The sequence below is a fragment of the Salvelinus fontinalis genome, chromosome 13 (assembly GCF_029448725.1).
Source record: "Salvelinus fontinalis isolate EN_2023a chromosome 13, ASM2944872v1, whole genome shotgun sequence".
Classification (NCBI taxonomy): domain Eukaryota; kingdom Metazoa; phylum Chordata; class Actinopteri; order Salmoniformes; family Salmonidae; genus Salvelinus; species Salvelinus fontinalis.
Window position 1 is genome coordinate 43,082,581 of NC_074677.1, and position 22,930 is coordinate 43,105,510.

The following is a 22,930-nucleotide window of genomic DNA, read 5'->3' on the forward strand; positions in this document are numbered from 1 at the left end:
AGTTGGAAGCAGACGTTACAGTGGAACTTGGTTGAAAAGACTGTTTGTGTCAAGGTTTCCTTAAAGTCCATGGGCTCTGGTGATCAGTGACGTACCCCGATTGGCCATGCCACTTAGGGGTACTGTTGTCAAAATGAACCTCACTCAGTTTAGGCAGTAAGATGCGTTCCGGTAACCGACTGGGACCCAGCGCTGGACCGCATGCATTGAAAACAGACCCAGGGAAATCATTTTATCATGGAGGTTACCCTACCGACCAGTCATAGGTAATGGCAACAAAGCTCATTGTAACCGAGTTCGGAATGGGACAAATAGCTCTGGGGGAAAAAAGACCCCTTGTGTTATAACAGACAGAAGTGATTCATATTTTGGGGGTTACAAACATTGAGTTCTCTGGAAAATATAGTCCTATCACAGAGAATCCTGATAATAAAAGCCTATGTGAAAGGTGTCATGCTCGTCATTATGAATAGACCAAATAGAGTTCAGGTGATTGGGATCTGGAGAGTGAGCTGCGTTCATGGGATCTATGTGTTTGAGAGTGTGAGCTGGAAAGTGGGCTGGAAAGTGAGCTGCATTCAGGGGATCTACGTATTTGAAGGTGTGAGTTGGAACCTGAGTAGAGTTCCACATATTTTTAATAAACCGAAACGCAGCAAAACAAAACGAACAAGGACAAAAAACAAAACGTGCAGCTACTGTGGTGCACTCAGGCAACTAAATGTAGACAAGATCCCACGAATAACCATGGGGAAATGGCTACCTAAATATGATCCCCAATCAGAGACAACGATAAACAGCTGCCTCTGATTGGGAACCATATCAGGCCACCATAGACATACAAATTCACCTAGATGACCCACCCAAGTCACTATCACACCCCAACCAACACAGAGAATAAACAGCTTACCATGGTCAGGGCGTGACAAAAGGAGCGTGTACACTCAAGACAGGTGTTCGCTACAAACAGTTGTAAGTAACACAACATGGAATTTCTAAGGAATTCATTTCTGTAATGAAAACGAGGGGAGACAGAGCGCTGGTTTCAAGCGCAGGGCACAGCAGGTGTTTGTTGCAAAGGACCACAGGAAGAGGCAGGTAGCTGGGTCCAAGTGCAGGCAGGGGGTCCAAAAGGGCAACAGTACAGGCACGGAAAAGGCTAGTAAACGTAGTCCAGGAGATCAGGCAATTGGTAGGTAACAGGAAATTCAATAGGCGTCGTTAGTGAGGCAAGCACTGGAAATCCAGTGCTCTGAAAGACGTGTGTCACAAAACAAACAATGCGGTGCAAAGAACTGAACTAAATAGTGTGTGATAATGACATACAGGTGTGTGAACAGGTGATTAGAATTCAGGTGATTGGGATCTGGAGAGTGAGCTGCGTTCAGGGGATCTAGGTGTTTGAGAGTGCGAGCTGGAAGCAGACGTTACAATTTCTATCAGCTCAATCACCTGCTCAAAGACTTCAAGCACAGAATGAAGTGTGTTCTGAGGGGATTATGACAAACAGATAAAATATCAAAACATTAATACAGAAATAACCAAACAAAACACTATAAAAGCTTTAGATTCACCACACAGAGACAAAATCATTAAGGCAACAGGCTGAGGAATGTGAATTCTTCATTTGTAATGGTTAGTGATGCAGAGTAGACAACACCTTGCCATAGCATGTCAACGAGATCATTTCATGTTAGTTTTCTTCCATCTAAATGCTGATAAAGATTTTATCATCATTCATTATTCTATCAATGTAGTATGGTTTGAATGGTGTGTTGTTTTTCTGTTTTCAATTAATTCAACCTTTTTCAGATGAGACTGCCAGTGTTTCCTTTCTGCTGCAATGCACTATGGGTATGGACAACCTTCCAAAACTCTCCAACTAGCATCTTTCAGAGAGGTATATGAATGAAGTGTGCCCTCTGGTCTGTCAATTATTTTACATTTGACAAGTTTGTCAAACATTTTCAGACCTCAAAAGTTGTATAATGTCGAGATTCATTCGCCTCCCATATTATGTGTTGCGTGCATGCAACTATGTTCAGGTTTTTAGACGGTGCTTATATTTCTCATTTATTTGGAGTTGAGGCACATAGCTAGATCTACTCCACATATGGGATAGACCACCATATGCTCTGATTTATATTGGGTAAAACACAAGTGGGTAAAATGGTCTTAAATATTAAGGGCAGTTGTCACGGATCCCTCCAGGAACTGTGTCATTACGCACACCTGGTCTCTATTCCCATTGGTTAGAAATTGTATAAGCGTGCCCTTTGTTCACCATTGTCCTGTTGATTATTGTTACAATGTCCGTTGGTCGCGTGAGTACCTGTGCTGTGTTTGGCTTTCGTGCCACGTGTATTCCGCAGATGATTATGGGTCTCGTCCCATGTGGTATCATTGTGCGCTTGAGTATTTATTCGAGGTACTCCTCGCTCTTTTGTTTGGGTCTTAACCCTGTGTTTTGTATATGTGTTTGTTTGGTCTTCGTCACCAATTTGGGTCAATAAAAACCCTTATTACGCATTCCTGCGCCTGTCTCCCGATCCCTTTATACCAACGTGACAGCAGTACATAGATAAACAGTCTGAACATTAGGTTTGAGGTCTTTGTTGTGATTTTTGTAATGTAATTGTTGTTTTCCGGTAATACTACTAGCCACCTAGACATTTTGTGAAGTTGGCTTTAGCTAGCCAAGATAGGTTCCCAATATCTGTACCTCACAACTAGCAACCAAGAAGCCATTTAAGGCCATCAATCAAGTTAGAGTAGCTAACTTGTCTTAGTATCATAGCTGGCATGCCTGCTGGCAATGTTAGTAGACATAAGAAAAGCAAGCAATAAATAGATGTCCTGAATAAGACTCACATTCCTTTCAGTCTTTTACTGAGAGATGCAGACAAGCATATTTAGTTTCTTTAAAAATAGAACCACCAATCAGGAGGATACAGACAGCTCAAGAGGTATGCTTACATATGCACAAAATATACACATTTTTCTACATAGAATTAAGCATAATGATGATGGCTTTAGATTTCAGAAAAAAAAGCTTTCAGCTGTTTGATTCGGTCTTATGTAGCAAAATCTGAAATTGTGTTTTTTACATTGGATAAAGGCAGAGACACTGAGCTACAAAATGGTATATCATACACTACATTGTTCAGGAACAATGGGAAAGTAATTCTGCTTTGAAAGTTGATAAACTAGTAACCTCAATTTTGAGAAAATGGCCTTTGAATGTTTTGGTACTACTACTGGAGAGCACTCCTTTGGTCTACACCCATTCAGCATTGTTCACACCCTCTTAAGCCAGCCCCACCCATCTCGTTAAGGATTCACATGTGAGGTCATGTGCTAAACAGTGAGTAGTGTAGTAAAGATTATGACTATAAATGGCAAAAGTAGTAGCCTACAATAAGGAAAATTTCCAGGTATACAGCGTGTCCAGATAAAAAATATTTTATAAATATTAGATGACGCTTACCCAGACACACTTGTTTAAATTGATGGTTCATGTGACAAAAATGCTACTGTATCATCCCGACACATCTTGCTAAGTGGATGTGTCTCTACAGAAGGTGTGGACGGTATAGCGAAATGGTTACTTGCATAGTAGCAATATCAGAAATAGTGTTAATATGAATAAAATAATATTCAATATGGACAAGAACAATATCAATAGCAATATCAGTGATAGATGTGGTAGTTAAACGCATACAATCAGGGGTAAAGTGGCTGAGCAGCGGGATAAAAAACAAATAGTAGCAGCAATGAATGGCGTGTGTGTTAGGAGAGAGTCATGTGAATAGAGGCACTGCAGATAGTGCTGATGACTGGTCCGTCCGAACCACACATGAACAAGGGAATCTAAATTCAGAGAGCCTGTTTCTGTCCTGCCCTTGACTTTGGTGCAGGGCATGTGATGCCCAATAGCCTCTTCGCCGCAAAACTCCCTGATCTTCTCAAAAAGATACGTTTGTCTAGCTGTGTCCAGTCCATGTGGTACTTGTACAGGCAGACCATCTTTGGGAGGAAGGATGGCAGCATTGCGCAGCAGCTGAAACCTGGTCCCGACCGAGTACGAACACTCCTTGGTGACAACAACACCAGGCTCCAGAGCATCGAAGCTGTAAAACAGGAAATAACAAAAAACATGTCGAAGACATAAATATCCTTTCACAACATGAATTCACCTCCCACTTTTCGATAAGAAGAATAACCTCATACAATGCAATGAAAACGATATTCACCTGAAGTGCTGGTACTGCTTGATCTGTGGCAGCGGCCTGAAGTGCGGAGTCAGGTGTTGTTGCCAGCAATAGCTTTCCACCAGCACCGTATCATCCTCCAGTCCAATCAGCCGTGGAATGTTGACCCCTGCCACAGTGCTGTCTTTCACAACACCAGCAATCTCAGACAAAGTGCCAATCGTGTTGGAGGTCAATTAAATAATCAAACTTGTTGTTTATGATTTACATACCAACTGTTGTCATCGATTCCTTGTAGAGACGCCACACTGCTGCTTTTGTCACATGGGATGGCAGTATCTTTTCACCAAAATGTTTGTGTCCTGGGTGGCGTCCTGGTAATACTATTGCATCATCCTCTGTGTAGTTGTTGATGAAGTTCACCACTTGCCGCAAGTCCTCATGCTTCAGGTGTAACCTGTGCTTGTTTGTGCCAGCTCTCTTTTTGATGGGATACATTAGACCATTTTCCTTGTATGACTGGTGGAGGAGAGTCAGGCGTGTTCTACTGATGCTGAAAGACAAATTCCAGATACTAATATTTTAGCATTATTATACAATAGATAGCCGTAATCACCGTCAGACACACCTGGCTAACTTGATGGGTCAGCGTCAAGCAGTAAGCTTTAACTTGGGGTATTTTGTTTAGACATGTACCTAGCTAGCTAAATAATGAAGCATAATCCCAATCCATAAAGTACTAGCAATACAAACCTCTTGTCATAGCTAGCTAAAGTTAACCAAATAGTTTCAATGTTAGCTAGCTAACATTAGACTATAACTAACAATGCAAAATGGCATTCGGAGATAACATTACTACACACAGATCAATGTTAGAAAGCGAGCCAGCCATCTAGCGTCAGCTAGCTAGCTAACATTAAGCTTTAACTTGCAATAAAAACAACTTTCTGACCAAATTATAAACGTATAATATCTGAAACTGTAGCTAGATTCTTACCCGTATATATAGGTGATCACTTCACGGCAGACTGCAACCACTTACATTAAATAAGACGTCTTGTGTAGTTTCCGTTTTGTTTGTACAGCTTGCTTGGCCCGTTGTGTCAAGTCACTCTGGTTCAGACTGACCGTGTGCAATGCCATGAGAATCATCATCAGGTTTAGCCCCCAACCAAACTCTGACCATTTTACTCGCCCTAAAAGAGCTGGTTAGGCTGTGTTCATGTTATCCAGAGCGCTGGTGACTGTAACTGTGCTCCTGGCAACAATGTAATTACGCTTTTTGGTGACGTTTACTGACACCGGCCATATTGAACGGGTGTTGAGCGTTCATAAATTCATCAGTTATTCTGTACTCTGGCACACTCAGACGAGAGTGCTCTGAAATAGTTGTTGCAGTGACTTTCTATTGAAATGGATACTTGCATGGTGGAGTCTTTTTTTAAAGTTTTACTACGTGACATATATATATATTTTTAAAGCCGCGTTAGACAGGACTACCTACACATACTGACCAGCTCAAATAGACAGAAGCGTGCTATATGGCAGACCTACACATATTGACCCGCGACATACGCCTAGTTTCCTGAAACGGGTCACAAATGCAGAATTCTCATATTTATGGCCGGGGAGCCTCTCTCTGGACCACCAATAGCCACTCTCACGTACAGTACCGGTCAAAAGTTTTAGAACACCTACTCATTCAAGGGTTTTTCTTTATTTTTGACTATTTTCTACATTTGTCACAAATACCACCGAAGGTGGCTCCCCTTCCTGTTCGGGTGGCGCTCTGCGGTCGTCGTCGCCGGTCTAATAGCTGCCACCGATCCCTTTTTCCTTTGTTTTTGTCTAGTTGTTTTCACCTGTTCCTTGTTGGGGTTTTGGGACGGGTGTTATTTAAGTTCGTTTAGCCCGCTGGTGTTTGTGCGGGCTTGTGGTTATTTGACGTTAGTGGTGTTTGTTGACTTTTGGGTTTTTCGCTGTCCGGTATTTTGGTAACAGTGGTTTTGGGTTTGTTTGCGCCTGTGTTTTAGGCTTCACCCATGTTTGTACCTGTTACTGTGCTAAAGCGTTTTTACCCGTCTACCTTCTGCTCTCTGCGTCTGACTCCACACCCATCCCTCTCCAGACGTTACAACATTGTAGAATAATAGTGAAGACATCAAAACTATGAAATAACACATATGGAATCATGTAGTAACCAAAAAAGTGTTAAACAAATCAAAATATATTTATATTTGAGATTCTTCAAATAGCCACCCTTTGCCTTGATGACAGCTTTGCACACTCTTGGCATTCTCTCAACCAGCTTCACCTGAAATGAAGGCTATGGTGGAAAAATTGCTAGATTATGTTATAATACTTTTATTCAACAGAATAGAGTATTCTATTAACTATTGTGTGTGTGTTCTACTGACGATGGGCCTCTGAGAGATAACACTGACAGAGGAGATTTATGATGTCTTTTGGGTGATAAAAACCTAAAGTTAATGATTCTGTTCTATACGGGCCAGACACTGGTCTCTACACAATGAAAACTGTTGACACTGCTATCTATTATAGGTATCTTTCATACAGATCTTAACCTTGTGACCCATTCTATATATCTGTTGTTCGTCATGTAGGTTAAAAGGGGTATATATTGGCTATAAAAGACCTTTGTACTTTTGTCACAGGGCTCTCAATAAATCATCTGAGCATGAATCGTCGACCAGCCATCATTACCAGAGCACTCGATCGATTCACTTTATATGTGTGCGTTGTATTGACCTGCTTCCTTATGATTAAATATTTAGTTTAAGTATAACTTTGACTTGTGTGATAAGTTTGTCTCTCCTCATTTGATAGTAAAGAAATTAACCACCACATTTGGCGACGAGGATGGGATGTGAATCTTCACTTGGTGACCGCTCCTGACGACCTGGGTAAATTGTGTACGAGGGATCCCTCAAACTTGGGATCTCAGGGAGACAAACACTTCGGGAACGACCCACCGTTGATCTGAGAGGCAGCGAGCCAAGTGGAAAGCACATCTCGAACTTTTTTTTTTTTTTTAAAGATAGATGTGAGCGAAACACGCAAAGTTGCATTTTTTAGATAAGCCTCTGTTACGTAGGCTCTGAGTGTGTATTCCTGTGTGAGGGGAGCACCTTGGATGCGTAAACAGGGCCGGGTCAGTGGAGGATGATCTGAGAGTTAGTTGACTCAAAGACACCTATCATTGGTCGGTTGCGAGCGACCTAGAGCCATCACAGTGGGGATTGGTGCGGTCTGTAGGGGTGAGGGGCCAGGGTGACTGTGGGTTCTTTGTGAAGCACGGTACCTGGTGAAACCCTTTTGGAAGAAGGACCTCATTCTGAAAAGTGTCTGTGAGACCGTCTAAGTGATCCTCAGAAGTGGTGAATTCCAATTATTTTAAATGTGCTAGCCAGGTATACCCTGGGTTTGGCCATTTAACGTTAAACATCCAGAATCTGTGAACTAGTTAAGACCATTTATGATATAGTATAAGATAGTAAGGTACACCTGTAATTGTTTTAAACCTGTACCCCATTTTAGAAGTATTGAAAGATGCAAATGTATGAGTTGCTGTAACGGCAGTCTAAGTTGTCCTCCTCATCGGACGAGGAGAGGCGAGAAGGATCGGAGAACCAATTTGCAGAGTGGTAAGTTTCCATGATATTTAATGAACACGAAAACAATATACGATACAAAACAACAAACGAACATACCGTAACAGTCCAGTGTGGCAAAACACTAACACAGGAACAAACACCCACGTGAAACCCCGGCTGCCTAAGTATGATTCTCAATCAGGGACAATGATTGTCAGCTGCCTCTGATTGAGAATCATACCAGGCCGAACACAAAATACCAACATAGAAAAACACGCATAGACAACCCACCCCAACTCACGCCCTGACCATACTAAATAAATACAAAACAAGGGAAAACAGGTCAGGAACGTGACAGTTGTATTATCCTAGGAACTAATCATGAGACATGAGGCTTGATTTTGCCGTGGTCTCTGGGAGGTTAGAGAACCGTTGAGGATCCCATGACGGGCCGGTCATTGTCCAGGAAACAAAAGTAAAACATTTTTGTTCTGCTGGGACTATGTTTGGAGAGCTGCTTCATAGCTGTGGAGAGTCCTTGAAAAAGCAAATGGAATGGTTGTTGTGAGTACCTAAGAATTTCTTACGTTTTATATGGATTCTGTGAATATATGAAAATATGCTAAATTGTATGTGTGTATAATCGATTACTAGAGATTTGATAAAGTAATACTGGGAATATAATTAGATATAATTTAAACCACCCATACGTAGACGTACGTAGGTTTAGAGTTGGTATCTTTAATAAATAATTTTCTAAAGATGAGGTTTAAACTGTCTACTAAGTCTGGGCAATTGTCTCAGAAACTGATTGGAGTGTGTCCACTTTTGGTTAACTTACCCTAATGATGCAACTATAAAACGCTTATTGGATTTTCTCCGTCCGGGTACTACATTTGAAATTAAACTGCTCTTAAGGCCTGAAAATGTGTTTTATTTTTTTCTTCCCAGTATGAGAGGAGTTGCTGGATTTATTGAATAAACCTTTTTCCATAAAATTATAGTGATTTAAGACGGAATCTCAACGTAATTTATAATGTCGTACAAAGCCTAGGGTATCCATCAAACTAATTATCATTGCAATGTAGTAAAGTCATTGAAATACGTTGCATGAGAAAACATAATCTACTTTTATTAAAAAGCGCAAGATTTGTTTCCTAGTCAATGAATGTCGATTTAACTCTTTGACCGCTACTCTATTCCTTTGGCATGTGAGAATCTCGCCGGAGAAACACTTGGACCTTTAATTGAGGCTATTTTTGGGGATATTGTGTCGTTATTTTGTCCCTGATTTTACGACTACAGACAATTGTAAATTGGGTTATTTGCGAGGTTTCTTCGTCATTTCAATAGCATTGGGTCTATGGTATTGACTAAAATCTTGGTTTCTGATTGTAATTGAACTATTGGTATGTTTTGCCTGGAAAGATACGGCCGCCAGTGTTTGCTTAAGATGTGAACTGAACGTTTTAACAGCTTGCTTAGTTCAAGTTGAAAGACTAATTTATTCAACATAAATAGCGAGGTGATTTTGATGTAATAAGTTGTCTTTTGCCTAAATGGTCTGCTGGAATAACATATTGAGAATGGAGTTGTATTTAAATAACTGAATCAAAGAAGAGACAGTTACCTAAATCTAATGAATTGTAATAATAGGGGATAGGTCATTGCGATAGAGCTGTTTCCAATTAAATGTTTTTTTTTTTTTTTTTTTATTCTTATGGATTGACTGATGTATTTTATAAATTTGGAGCATTACATGTTATTTTTAAAGTCTTGGACATTTCATAAGTGTGAAGCCGAAAGAGAAGAGAAAGTTGTCAAGTTTGTTTTTAACCTTATGATAGAGGTAAGCGCAGAATGTTGTTTGAGAATGGGTTATATTTTTGCCTACTGGTAAGAATAGGAGAGTTAGTTGTGCTCGCTGGGCTATATCGGGCTGTAAGGGATTCAGGTCTGAATAGTTGAATCAGAAACGTTTTGTGATAGTTTCTGATTATTGTTGCTTGGTTTTATAGTTTAGGTAACACCAGGGAATTTGAGCAGGAAGTTAATGTATTCTTACATTATAATCTGTTTCCATTACATGGAACAATGTCCGGTCATAAAAGTGGATTACAGTAGTGAGTTCTTGTGTAGCTTGTTGTTTGCTCTTTGGATGCATATATCACTGTATCATCTGCATACATTGGAACTTCAGACCCAGTACAGACAGAAGGCAGATCATGAATGTACAAGCTGAACAGTATTGACCTTTGGGGCATGCCCACATCGTAGCTAAGAGTGGGGAACAGTTAGTTTTGACTATTACGCTGATGAGACAGCACCAACTTTTTAAATGTTCTAGATTTGTTAAACAACAGGTTTATATTTTTTACAAACTTTATGCAACAGGTTGAAATGATTAGATTACTGGAAAGGGGTTATGGGTTTTATTGTTTATTTTAGGTGTCAATTTCACTTAATTAAACACTGTATTATCGGATGTGTTTTGAGTAGGATTTTTCCTTCCGGGACTGATGGAAGTCCACTACAGTATGTACTGTGTGTTAAGGGACGTAGGAGAACACGTCTCAAACAACTTTTTATTAAATGCCTGGGATTATATATCACTGATTCCTTACGCTGAGAAATTTACTACATTTGCGACAGGAAAAATTATTACATTTAGAGGGGTAACAGGAACAAGCTATCACATATTTGTTGGCCATTGGTCTAGTAACAATACCAGGATAATTGTGTCTAAGGGTAGTGCATGCTAAATTAAGCGCACATAAACATTGAGGTGGATTAATACAAACGATGAATGATTTGAGGGAGTTCAGTGGATTTATCAGGTTTTGTTTGTAGTTAACTTTTGGTTTGCTGAATCGGTGTAGTTCGAGTGAATGCTGACAAAATGTTTTGGGCTCTTTTTGGGAGAATGTGGGTTTCATTGTCTCTCTTTGAAATGTTTCCCGGGGCTGTGGTCTTGGGAAGAGCAGTGAGTGAGATTAAGGCCGTAAACTACCAAATTAAATAAGGCCTGGCAATTATTGGTTTGTTTTTACCTTAAGGTTTGCAAATACCCACACACAACACACGTGTTATGACTATTTGTTGGTGTTTTTAAAATACTATGTTTGATTTGTGTGTTCTATTTCCTTTGGATTTAGTGAGTTTTCCATTTGTCTTAGTGCCAAGATATCTTAAAGGGGCACACACACACATGGAAAGTTTTTATTTTCTGAGTTTCAATTAAACACGTGAATTCTTTTGATAAAGGAATGTTCTGGAAACCTGGGATACAACATATATGAAATGTTTTCCATTCATTTGTCTAATATAGTAAGAAACACTTTTTTGAAGGGTTTGAATGACCTCTGACCTCTCATGACTTTCCAGTGTGGTTTGATCACCCTCATTGGAAAGCCATTTGGATAATGAATGTAATGTAATTTGTAATATTGATAATTATGATGACGTTTATAGTTCTTTGCCATATTTGTGATTTGGACCAATGTGAAGAAGGAGAGGGTGTTGCCTTTGACTAAGGGTAGGCTGCCTTATGTCTATTTTCCTATGACCGTATGGGTACAAATATTTTTCTTTGTGGAGTTCTTAAGGGTAGTGATTTTAATTTGATTTGGTTTTTTGAAATGCTGTTTCATTTTTTGACCAGTAGTGGTGTTTTTTTTACACATTACTCACATGGGGAGTTATGTGTCAAAATGGGGGAGGGAACAGTCCTCTGAGGTTTTGGATTGAAGTTTACACACCTTGAGTGATGTGTAGGAGTGTATGGAGTGATATGTGAAGGAGTGTATTGTTGTGTTGTGTTGTTTGTTCTGTTCTGTTCCCGATGGGTTATAGGTCTAACTTCCTGATCCTGTGGCTCTACGATGGAGTTGACAGTGGGGGTTGGTCAACTGTGCCCAAAATTGTTTTAGACTTTTGGGGTATCAGGTTGATTGTAGAGGTCTACACACTACATAAAAAAATATAGTAATTTAGATTAAGAATGCATTGAGGTACTGATCTGTATTATAATTGCAATAAAAAGGTTAAAACCTTTTCTCAATAGGGGGTGCTGTTTTCACTTTGTAAAAATTTCGTTCCCAATTCTTGCTCGTACAATATGCATATTATTATTACTATTGGATAGAAAACACTCTCTAGTTTCTAAAACCGTTTGAATTATATCTGTGAGTAAAACAGAACTCAAATTGGAGCAAACTTCCTGTGAGGAAGTGAGAAATCTGAAATCAGGCAGGCTGTTCTGGGGTCAGTTTATTAATTTGCATGTCTTCTATTGGTCGAGATGCACTGCATACGCCTTCCCCTAGATGTCAGCAAATAGTGAGAATTGGAATGGAGTTGCTAGGCAGATCTGAGGACATATAAAGGGTCTTGGAACGTGGGGTGCAGTCTTTTCAACATTCGCCATGACGCAAGACAGACCTCAGGATGGCGTTCTGGAAAGTTCCCGTTATAGGCCTTAGATATATCCGGCTCTGATTTTATTCGATATAGGTGTTAACCTGTTTGGCGTGCAAGCCCGACGTCGGTACACTTATGACAACAGCCAGCTCAAAGTGCAGGGCGCGAAATTCAAAATATATTTTTTTTAATATTTAACTTTCACACATTAACAAGTCCAATACAGCATATGAAAGGTACAAATCTTGTGAATCAAGCCAACATGTCCGATTTTTAAAATGTTTTACAGGGAAGACACTATGTAAATCTATTAGCTAACCACGTTAGCAAAAGACACCACTTTTCTTACTCCATCAGTTTTTTACTCCATCAGTAGCTATCACAAATTCGACCAAATAAAGATATAAATAGCCACTAACTAAGAAACAACTTCATCAGATGACAGTCTGATAACATATTTATTGTATAGCATATGTTTTGTTAGAAAAATTTGCATATTTCAGGTATAAATCATAGTTTACATTGCAGCTACAGTCAGAAATTGCACCGAAAGCAGACAGAAAAATTACAGACACCACCGCCAAATAACTAAATACTCATCATAAAACATTTCTGAAAAATACATAGTGTACAGCAATTGAAAGACAGGCATCTTGTGATTCCAGACAATATTTCCGATTTATCAAGTGTTTTACAGCGGAAACACAATATAGCGTTATATTAGCGTAGCCACAATAGCCAGAAACACTTGGGCGCCGACGACCAGTTCACATGCACGACAGATATTAGAAATAGCATCATAAAATGTTTCTTACTCTTGGTGATCTTCCGTCAGAATGTTGGACAAGGTGTCCTTTGTCCAGAACAGTCGTTGTTTGGATCTGGAACGGCAAATTTCCCTCTTGATTTAGCATGGGCACTTGCCAAGTGGTACGGATTTCTCCAACGTCAACAAAGTCAGAGAACGGAACACGGCAAAACTCCCAAAAAAAATTCAATAATCTGATTAAACTATATTGAAAAAACATACTTTACGATGATATGGTCACATGTATCAAATAAAATCTAAACCGGCGATGTTAGTCGTCCATAACGACAGCTAAACAGAAGGCAAATCCATGTCCCCTTTCGTGCGCTCCAGAAACAGGAAATGGACGGTCACGTCATACAAAGAGCTTTAATTCCACCTCAGACCAAGATAAACACGAAATTTCTTCTCTCACCGACCTCTTGACAACCAGGGGAAGGTGTATGAAGTGTACGTAGACTCTTACGTATCATGCCCATGTATAGGCAGGAAGTTGAACAGAGCATCGATTTGTGACATTGCACTTCCTGGTCAGGAAATGTGCTGCAGAATGAGTTCTGTTTCACTCAGAGAAATAATTGAAACGGTTTTAGAAACTAGAGAGTGTTTTCTATCCAATAGTAATAATAATATGCATATTGTACGAGCAAGAATTGAGTACGAGGCCGTTTGAAATGGGTACGATTTAACTGGCTACTCAATACGGCCCCTTGCAGCCATAAGAAGTTAAAGACATCATAATGTTGTTATTTTAAACCGAATTATATCAGTTTATATCAGTATATTGCGATTTTCGGATATTTCTTTGTGCTGCGTTATAGTGAGTTGGGCACGTCTGGGCCACATGGCTAATGTTTACTGCTAATTCCAAAGTTGAAGGCGACAATCTACAACCGAGCAACGATCCTTTTGGACAAAGGACAACTTGCCCAAGATTCTGATGAAAGCTAATCAAAAAGTAAGAACTATTTATGATATTAATTCGTAGTTCTGTTGAAAAATGTAAAACTCCTATTCCGCCATTAATTTCGGTGCGGTCTCGCTTTAACGCACGCTGTATGTCGTAGTAACGTTAATTTAAAAAATCTAACACAGCGGTTGCATTAAGAACTAATGTATCTTTCATTTGCTGTCAAACCTGTATTTTTTTAGTCAAGTTTATGATTAGTTAATGATTAGATTAGGTGCCTCTCCCAAGATTCCTCCCGACATTTTGTTGGCAGCTTGGCTACTATTCTCATTGTATAACCACGATTTGTGCCGCTAAATAAGCACATTTTCGAACAAACTCTATATGTATTGTGTAATATGATGTTATAGGACTGTCCTCTGAAGAAGTTTGAGAAGGTTAGTGAAAAAATTAATATCTTTTGCTGGTTTATTCGTTATCGTTATTGTTGTTATGAATCAATGCTGTTGTGTGGTTGGCTATTGTAGTAAGCTAATATAATGCTATATTGTGTTTTCGCTGTAAAACACTTAAAAAATCTGAAATATTGGCTGGATTCACAAGATCTGTGTCTTTCATTTGCTGTACGCTGTGTATTTTTCATAAATGTTTTATGATGAGTATTTAGGTAATTCACGTTGGTCTCTGTAGTTATTCTAGTTGTTTTGGTGAGAGTTGTGATGGTGGCTGCAATGTAAAACTATGATTTATACCTGAAATATGCACATTTTTCGAACAAAACATATGCTATACAATAAATATGTTATCAGACTGTCATCTGATGAAGTTGTTTCTTGGTTAGTGACTATTTATATCTTTATTTGGTCGAATTTGTGATAGCTACCTATGGTGGGAAAAAAAGTTGTGTCTTTTGCTATCGTGGTTAGCTAATAGAAATACATATTGTGTCTTCCCTGTAAAACATTTTAAAAATCAGAAATGATGGCTGGATTCACAAGATGTGTATCTTTCATCTGGTGTCTTGGACTTGTGATTTAATGATATTTAGATGCTAGTATTTACTTGTGACGCTATGCTAGGCTATGCTAGTCAGCTTTTTTACTGATGGGGTACTCCCGGATCCGGGATTGTGATGAAGTAGAAGTTAATAGTAGAATTATGGGATAATTATACTGGATGTTAATATAAATGTACATTCTGCCAATGTTGATGTGTGTTAAATGTATTTATTTACTTTGAGTGATAGGACCAATTTGAATCACTGAGTCATTCTAAATTTCGGTTGGATAATTAATTGGGTTTTTAATTATGATTTGGAAACTGAATTATTTTTTAAACTGAAAGATTGATTTGAGTTTATGTTAAAACCTGTTTGGGATAGGGGGCAGCATTTTCACTTTGAATGAATCGCGTGCCCATAGTGAACTGCCTCCTACTCTGTCCCAGATGCGAATATATGCATATTATTATTACTATTGGATAGAAAACACTCTGAAGTTTCTAAAACTGTTTGAATTATGTCTGTGAGTATAACAGAACTCATATGGCAGGCAAACTTCCAAACAGGAAGTGAGAATTCTGAGAAGGGTCGATGTTAAAGTCATTGCCTATTCAATTCCCTGTAATATATGGATTTGTTTGCACTTCCTACTAGATGTCAACAGTCTGTAGAACGAGGAATGAAGCCTCTAGTGTGATGTGGGGCCGGATGGGAGCTATTTGAGTCAGTGGTCTGGCAGAATGCTAGTTCCTGGTCATGCGCGCTAGTCTTGATATGGACATGTCTTCCATTACTTATACAGACATGAAGAAATGCTCCGGTTGGAACGTTATTGGATATATATGATAACAACATCCTGAAGATTGATTCTCTACTTAATTTGACCAGTTTATTCGACCTGGAATATAACTTTTTGAAGTTTTCGTCCGAGTTCGCCTGGACCGGCGCCAGCGTTTGGACATGTGATCTAAAAGTGCTAGCAAAAGTAGCTAATTAGACACTAGTAATGGACATTATCGAACAAAACAACGATTTATTGTGGAACTAGGATTCCTGGCACTGCATTCTGATGAAAGATCATCAAAGGTAAGGGAATATTTATGATGTAATTTTGTATTTCTGTTGACTCCAACATGGCAGAGAAATGTTGTGTATTTCTGAGCGCCGTCTCAGATTATTGTATGGTATGCTTTTTCCTAAAGTTTTAAAAAAATCTGACACAGCGGTTGCATTAAGAACCAGTGTATCTTTAATTATATGTAAAACATGTATCTTTCATCAAAGTTTATGATGAGTATTTCTGTTATTTGACGTGGCTCTCTGTAATTACTCCGGATATTTTGGAGGCATTTCTGAACATGGCGCCAATGTAAACCGAGATTTGTGGATATAAATATGCACACTATTGAACAAAACATAAATGTATTGTGTAACATGATGTCCTATGAGTGTCATCTGATGAAGATTATCAAAGGTTAGTGATTCATTTTTTCTCTATTTCTGCTTTTGTGTGACTATCTTTGGCTGGGAAAAATGTCTGTGTGTTTTTGGGATTTGGTGGTGATCTAACATAAATATATGTTGTGTTTTCGCTGTAAAACATTTTAAAAATCGGACACAATGGGTAGATTAACAAGATGTTTATCTTTCATTTGCTGTATTGAACTTGTTAATGTGTGAAAGTTACATATTTCTAAAAAATATTTTGAATTTCGCACGCTGCCTTTTCAGCGGAATGTTGTGGGTGTTCCGCTAGCGGAACCCCTGGGCTAGAAAGGTTAAATAGAGGTGCTGCAGCTCTGAGTGGTTATGCCACACAGGTTTGTAGAGTATGGGCTGAGTTGTGCCTGTCATTGCAATAGAATCCTACTCCGGTGAGTTCTGCCTACAAGAAAATCTCTTGCATCGTACAAATAAACACCTGTCTCCGGATTACATCTTCAAACTAAGGGCAACCATGGCATCCGACAGGAGACGCGTCCATCTATCATGTGTATGGGAAAGAAAGTGGTATAATTTCAAGTTAAAGTGTACTGTTAGCTAGCTAACGTTACATTCATGCAGGGTAGTAACGGGATTATGGTTCATTGTTTAGCTAGCTACATGTCTTAACAAAAGACTCCACTATGCAAGTAACCATTTCAGGTGCATTCGTAAATTCCGGCTGGCCATCTACTCCGATTTCAGAGCACTCTCGTCTGAGTGTGCCAGAGCGCAGAATAAGTGATGAATTTGTGAACGCTCAACACCAGTTGAATATGGCTGGTGTCAGTAAATGTTGGCAAAAAAGTGTAATTAAATTGTTGCCAGCAGCACAGTTATAGTCACCAATGCTCTGGATAACATGAAAACAGCCTAACCAGCTCTGCTAGGGTGAGTAAAATGGTCAAAGTGGGTTTTTCTCTCATTATGTATCTGGAAGTAGCTAGTAAGCTAGCCAATGTTAGCCAGTTAGCTTGGGTGCTTGACTGCGGTTTTGATGTCAGAATGTTCGGATCAGCCATACTCATCGGCTAGCGTCCAGTGTGTGCTCGGAGTGCGAAATGCTCTGAATTTATGAAAGGACAATTTGACAGCACAGTTGTAGTCACCAACGCTCTGGATAACATAACAGCCTAACCAGCTTGGCTAGGGCGAGTAATGTTCAGTGAGCTGTTCTCTCATTTGTGTCTGGAAGTAGCTAGCAAGTTAGCTTGGGTGTTTGACTGCTATTTTTTATTTATTTTATATATATTTATTATTAATATTATTATGAACCAAACAAATACAAAAACAAAAACTGAAAAATACATAAACCTACATATCAAGATACATCTACACAATAGTACGTATTGCTTTTTTGTTTTTACACTTAATTTCAAAATAATATTCCAATTCTATCATAACAATGTGAAGAGGGGGTTTGTTCTCCGCCCACTTCATTTTATGGACAAAGAATCTCCCATGAAAAATTAACAAATCAACAATGAAAGTTAAATCAGGGCCCATATCATTTGGATCCAAATAAGACATTATATCAGTCTTTCAAATGAACATCAATAGTAATTTTTTTATTTTATTTATAAAATCTACTCCGAAATCTTCTGACATAAGAACAGTCCCAATATAAATGGTCAGGAGTCTCTGGGTCACAAACAACAAAATACACATTTGTTATCAATAGCTATTTTGAATCTGTGTATAATAAAGGTCTTTACAGGGGTGCTTGACTGCTGTTATTAGTACAGAATGCTCGGATCAACCCTTAAAGAGATGGGTGGGGCTAAAGCTTAAGAGGGTGTGAATGATGCTGAATGGGTGTAGACAAAGGGCTCCCCAGCAGTAGTACTAAAAGATTCAAAGGCCATTTTCTCAACTTTCAAAGCAAAATTACTTTCCCATTGTTCCTCAAATACAGTGTATGATATACCATTTTGTAGCTCTGAGTCTCTACATTTATCCAATGTAAAAAACACAATTTCAAATGTTGATACTTAAGACCGATTTGAGCATGTCGTTCACAAATACTAAACGACCCTAAGGAATGACTCTAGTTGGAGCTACAAAGTCATCAAGAGAGTGTTTTATTGGATATCCCACTTCTGACATCTTGTATTGGTTAGGAGACACCATTATGTTATCCTTCATTGACATATTTACTCCGATAAAACCAAAAATGTTATACAGCATTATGGGTATTGAAGTATTTCATCCTACAAGTGTGGCCTGAGGGGAACTTTTGACCTGTGTTTACTGACAGTTGAAGAAACTCCAACTATTCCGTAACACAGAGTGTATTAACAACTGACATTAAGTTGAACAACCACTGAACCTTAGACCACAGACACACGGAACCCCCTTGGGCCGAATGACTTCAAAAGTTATATGCACTGGAGAAGAGGGGTGACATTTGTTGTTATGAGTAGTATAGCCTAGTTCCAGATCTGTTTGTGCTGTCTTGCCAACTCCTATAGCCATTATCCAGACTCCTATAACCATTGGAGTCTGGATCTGGGACCAGTAGACCTTTTCTCCAGGTCAGCAATATTGTTCCCAGATGTATCATATTCTATTCCCTGACTTAGCACCCAGCAGAACTCCTCAAAGTTGAGATGTGCTGATGTGGGCCCTAAGGGCTCTTCTGATAAGCCCTTTAATTTAACATTCACCATATAGGCCTACCCTCATTCAGTACCATATGATACTGGTACAAAGCACTTTTTATTCCACAGCGATTATCCTTTAAACTGTCTCCAGAGAGAGCAGTTTGTCTGATTCAGTGATTCCATGTTCAACCACAAAAACAGGAATCTGTTGCTGATCAGACGGAACCCAGAGAGAGAGAGAAGAGAGAGAACTGAGTCATCTGCTGACTCTTCTCATTCTAATTAGCTCCAGAGTTCTAGAACGGTTGACTTTTTTTCTGTGGTCGTTGAAGAAACTAAAAATGATGGGGGAAAGAAAAGAAAAGAAAGAGGAGGAAAGAAAGAAAACAGCTTGGATTTATGGGTCAGTTGGTTTAAAAAGGAAATAAGGTGATGAGGTTGGATTTTCCTCCTCCTCCAAAAGACTTCCCCCTCTTCCCTCTCTTCCCATTCTATTGGGCCCAATAGATCCCAGGTTTAGATTCCAGGGCCTGTATTCAAAAAGCATCTCAGAGTAGCAGTGCTGATCTAGGATCAGTTCTGATTTGAGATCATAATGAATACGATTTTATGGATGCAGGGACCTGATCTTAGATTAGCACTCCTACTCTGAAGCAGAAGGGGGATGAGTTCATGATAAGAATGGTGCCGGAGGAGAAGGCTGACGATTTACGGGCTCCTGACCAACGAGTGGGTAAGCCGCCTCTACTATCCACCCTATTAACCAACGTACAATCACTCGATAATAAACTGGATGAGCTCCGATCAAGACTATCCTACCAACGGGACATTAAGAACTGTAATATCTTATGTTTCACCGAGTCATGGCTGAATGACGACATCGATAACATACAGCTGACTAGATTTTCAAATGGCTTTGCTCACCTGAGGAAGAGTATCTCATGATAAGCTGTAGACCACACTATTTACCAAGAGATTTTCATCTATATTTTTCGTAGCTGTCTATTTATACATAGGACCGCACTCAACAAGCTGTATAAGATCATAAGCAAACAACAAAATACTCATCCAGAGATGGCGATCTTAGTGGCCGAGGACTTCAATGCAGGGAAACTTAAATCCGTTTTACCTCATTTCTACAAGCATTTCACGTGCCACCAGAGGACAAAAAACTGTAGACCACCTTTACTCGACACACAGAGGCGCATGCAAAGCTCTCCCTCATCCTCCTTTTGGCACATCTGACCATAACTCTATCCTCCTGATTCCTGCTTAAAATCAAAAACTAAAACAGGAAGTACCAGTGACTCGCTCAATACGGAAGTGGTCAGATGACGCAGATATTAAGCTACAGGACTGTTTAACTAGCAGACCAGAATAAGTTCCGGGATTCTTCTGATGGCATTGAGGAGTACACCACATCAGTCACTGGCTTCATCAATAAGTGCATTGATGATGTTGTCCCCACAGTGACCGTACGTACATACCCCAACCAGAAACCATGGATTACAGGCAACATCTGCAGCTTTCAAGGAGCGGGACTCTAACCCGGACGCTTATAGGCTCTCCATAGTCGATGTGAGTAAGACTTTTAAACAGGTCAACATTCACAAGGCCGCAGGGCCAGACGAATTACCAGGATGTGTATTCCGAGTATGCGCTAACCAACTGGCAAGTGTCTTCACTGATATTTTCAACCTGTCACTGACCGAGTCTGTAATACCAACATGTTTCAAGCCGACCACCATAGTCCCTGTGCCCAAGAACCCCAAGGTAACCTGCATAAATGACCACCGACCCGTAGCACTCAAGTCTGTAGCCATGAAGTGCTTTCAGAGGCTGGTCCTGGCTCACAACACCATTATCCCAGAAACCCCTAGTTTGCATACCGCCCCAACAGATCCACAGATGACGCGATCTCTATTGCACTCCACACTGCCCGTTCCCAACTAGAAAAAAGGAACACCTATGTGAGAACGCTATTTATTGGCTATAGCTCAGCGTTCAACACCGTAGTGCCCTCAAAAAGCTCATCACTAATGTAAGGACCCTGGGACTAAACACTTCCCTCTGCAACTGGATCCTGGACTTCCTGATGGGCCGCCCTTAGGTGATAAGGCTAGTTAACAACACATCTGCCACGCTGATCTTCAACACAGGGGCCCCTCAGAGGGGTGCGTGCACAGTCCACACCTGTACTCCCTGTTCACCCATGACTGCATAGCCAAGCATGACTCCAACACCATCATTAAGTTTGCCGACGACACAACAGTGGGCCTGATCACCGACAGCCTATAGGGGGGAGGCCAGAGACCTGGCAGTGTGGTGCCAGGATAACAACCTCTACCTCACCGTGATCAAGACAAAGGAGATGATCGTGGACTACATGGTTGTAGTGGAGCAGGTTGAGAACTTCAAGTTCCGTGGTGTCCACATCACCAACAAACTATCATGGTCCAAACACCAAGACAGTCGTGAAGAGGGCACGACAATGCCTATTCCCCCTCAGGAGACTAAAAAGATTTGGCATGGGTCCACAGATCATCAAAAAGTTATAAAGTTGCACCATCGAGCGCATCCTGACTGGTTGCATCACCGCCTGGTATGGCAGCTGCTCGGCGTCTGACCGCAAGGAACTACAGAGGGTAGTGCGTACGGCCCAGTACATGACTTGGGCCAAGTATCCTGCCATCCAGGACCTATATCCCAGGCGGTGTTAGAGGAAGGCCCTAAAAATCGCCAAAGACTCCAGCCACCCTAGTCATAGACTGTTTTTTCTGCTACCGCACGGCAAGTGGTACCGGAGGACAAAATCTAGGTCCAAAAGGCTTCTTAACAGCTTTTACGCCCAAGCCATAAGACTCCTGAACATCTAATCAAATGGCTACCCAGACCAGTCAAAAGTTTGGACACACTTACTCATTCAAGGGTTTTTCTATATTTTTACCCTTTTTCTACATCAGAACTATGAAATAACACATGTGGAATGATGTAGTATCCAAAAAAGTAGCCACCCATTGCCTAAGCCCATTCCAAAAGTACCCTTGATAAAGAGCTCTGATGGAGTTGGGCCCCGACAAGAATGCTCCAGATTTATTGAGAAGATGTTGTTACTAAAGCATCTGTATCTCCCAAGATATGTCTCCCTGGAACAAGCACTTCTTCAAACTGCTCAAAGTTTTTTTCTTTCTCTTCTGTGAAGTGCATGCCGCACTGCTCAGAATTTCTCTATTTCTCTAGATACAGTCGAGAGTTATTTGGCTGATCCAGAGCAGCCTTCAACCAAACTCCATCACCCTGGACTGAGGCTAAGAAGCCAAGAACAAAACAATTCCGTCAGGTTTTTCTATTTTCTTAGCTTTTAAAAAAATATATTTTTATTTTATTTCGATCTGCTTTTATGTAGGTCAGTTTAATCAAACGTTCTTCCCCCTGACATAACAATACCTTTAGCTTGATGTAATAGTCCTCTCTGCAGCCTGGAACAATACCTCCCTCCTGGCTGACTGGCTGTACTAGCTAGCCTCTGACCCCTTTCTCTGTTTCTCTTTCTCTCTCTCTCTCTCTCTGTGAGAGCCGAGAGCCTGCCTATATATAACAGAGTAATAATGAAGTCAAACTGCCATACATGGCTTTGCTTTGGGAGGCTCCAGATGTAAAACGTTCCTGCTTGCAATTTGGTTCCTTCCACACTCCCTTTCTCTCCCTCTCTGCTCGTCCTCTCTGTTTGCCCTCTTTTTTTTGGGATGATGATCCATATTTTTGACGTGCCCCACATTTCTTAAACAATGCCTGGAAAATGATATGCTATAAACATATGACTAACAGACACAAGTACAAGAGAGAGAGAGAGAAAAAACCCTTTGTATATTGTATACATATC

At 40.1% G+C, this 22,930-nt stretch overlaps 1 long non-coding RNA gene across 1 annotated transcript; it reads right to left on the reverse strand.

Moving 5' to 3' along the window:
- Positions 1 to 478: 478 nt before the first annotated feature.
- LOC129868729 (uncharacterized) lies at positions 479 to 22,552 on the reverse strand. The gene is made up of 4 exons (XR_008761803.1): positions 22,495 to 22,552; positions 4,484 to 4,764; positions 4,254 to 4,391; positions 479 to 4,130 (listed from the first exon to the last, which is right to left on the reverse strand). It is a non-coding gene; the product is annotated as an uncharacterized LOC129868729 (long non-coding RNA).
- Positions 22,553 to 22,930: the final 378 nt, after the last annotated feature.